This window comes from Phyllobates terribilis, unplaced genomic scaffold (assembly GCF_046119375.1).
Source record: "Phyllobates terribilis strain yellow unplaced genomic scaffold, ASM4611937v1 Scaffold_3__8_contigs__length_932513732, whole genome shotgun sequence".
NCBI classification, from domain to species: domain Eukaryota; kingdom Metazoa; phylum Chordata; class Amphibia; order Anura; family Dendrobatidae; genus Phyllobates; species Phyllobates terribilis.
The window spans coordinates 429,319,735-429,322,161 of NW_027362763.1; positions in this window are offsets into that span (position 1 = coordinate 429,319,735).

A 2,427-nucleotide genomic window follows, 5' to 3' on the forward strand; every position below is an offset into this window, starting at 1 on the left:
TTCTGAGCGCTATAACTTTTTTATTTTTTGGCTGATGGCGCTGTATGGCAACTTTTTTTTGCAGAAAAAGATGACGTTTTCAGCGGTACCATTTTTATTTCCATTTTGCTTTTTGATCGCATTTTTTTCCACTTTTTGTTTGGCGATATGATGAAAAAGCATATTTTTTTGCTCCATTTTTTTGTTTATTTTTATTACGGTGTGCACAGAAGGAGTTAATTAGTTTGACAGTTTTATAGATCGGGTTGTTTCGGAGGCGGTGATACCAAATATGTGTACTTTTTTTGTTTTTGCATAAATATACGGATTTATTGGTTTAATATTTTATTTATTTATTTTTATTTATTTTGTGATTTTTTTTTAACAGTTTAAAAACTTTTTTTTTTACTTTTTTTTTTACATTTTTACTTAGTCCCTGTATGGGACATTAATTTTTATTTTTCTGATCACTGATCTCATGTAATGTAATAGACATGTATTACATTACATGAGATCTTCGCTGACTGTTTCACAGTCAGAGTCTCCTGCCAGGCTTCAGCTGCAGGCTGAGCCAGGCAGGACACCATATATGGCAGAGCTGGAGGCGGTCATGTGACCTCCAGCTGCCATAGCAACGTCAGGTCCTGGAAGGTATCAGGGGTCTTCGGAGAGGTAAGTAAGATGACCCCCTCTCCTCTGTCTATCTTCTATATGCCGCGATCACTATAGATCGCGGCATATAGAACATAGCGAAGGGTTAACATCATTGGGACCTGATTGGATCAGGTCCCGATGATGTCCCCTGTCAGAGCTATCGCTCTGCACCGCAAACGCAGCGCTTGCAGGACCCTGGGGGTCCTGAGCGCTGCGAGACCGCCCACCGTTTTTAAACGTCGGCGCTGCACAGAGCCCAGCAAGCGCCGACGTTTATCTACAGTGGGCCGTCGCAAAGCGGTTAAGTACATGAGAGTGTGTGAACAGATGATATGAGGATTCTGATTTGGAAGGAGGTATTGTATGGGGGAAAAAAAAGGGATAGTTAGATAAGTGAGGTAGGGCGATAGGCCACGCTAAAGAAATGCTTTTTGTAGGGCACCCTTAAAACTGTGGGTATTGGGGGCTAAACGAAGAGTCCTGGGTAGTGCGTTTCAATGAATTGGGGCAGCACGTCAGAAGTTTTGGAGACGGGAGTGAGAGGTTCGGATTATTGAGGATATTAATCTTAGGTCATTAGCAGAATGGAGGGCACAGGTAGGGTGGTAGACTGAGACAAGGGAGGAGATGTAGAGGGGTGCTGAAGGATGGAGCGCTTTGTGGGTGAGGGTGATGAGTTTATATTGAATTCTGTAGCGGATGGGTAACCAGTGCAACGACTGGCAGAGGGTGGAGGCATCGGTGTAGCGGTTGGCGAAGAATATGATCCTGGCTGCCACATTCAGGACAGATTGAAGAGGGGAGAGTTTAGTAAGAGGGAGACTGATTAGTAGAGAATTGCAGTAGTACAGACGAGAATGAATCAGAGCGACAGTAAGAGTTTTTGCAGAGTCAAAACTAAGAAAAGGTCAAATTCTAGAAATGTTTTTGAGGTGTAGATGAGTGGGTGAGTGATTGGATCTGGCGAGAGAAGGAAAGATCTGAATCAAGTATGACCCGGAGACAGCGGGCTTGTTGCTGGGGAGTAGTGGTGGAGTCACACACGGACATGGCAATATTGGGCATAGGTAGGTTAGTGGAGGGAGAAAACACAAGAAATTCAGTTTTTGACAGGTTCAGTTCCAGATAGAAGGAGAGCATAATGTTCAAGACTGCAGAAAAACAATCGCTACTGTCTTGTAATGATTCAGGGGTGAGGTCAGGAGACGAAGCATAATTGGGTGTCATCAGCATAGAGATGGTACTGAAAACCAAATCTACTGATTGTTTGTAGTCTATCAGCAGTTACTGGTTTTCTTGGAAAGGAGCATGGTGTTTGCAAGCTCTGCTATATAGCTAGTAAGCACTATTCTGAAGCTGATTGGATTCACAGCCTCTGTGCTCCTCAGATGCTACATAACTGAAGCTGCCTTTGTTTGCATTAGAGAGTGAATAACTCGGACCAGCATTCAATCATTCAACCTGTCAATAAATTAGGAGCACTTGGCTTCCAGCAAGTAGGTAACCAGGAGGCTGTAGTGAGGTGCACTCCTGAAGCTTGAACTTGAAAAAAACCTTTGGCCACAGCTCCGCTATTAGTATTTCGTCGGTATTCGGTCAGTATTTTTTCTCAGGGTTGGGAGCCAAAACCAGGTGAGGAACAATCAGAGAAAAGGTATAATAGAACAAGTGCACTAATTCTGCATTTATCACCCATCCCTGATTTTGTCTCCCACTCCTGAGAAAAAATACTGACCGAATACTGACCAAATACTGATAGTGGTGCCGTGGCCTTTAAGTTATTTTGTATATGAG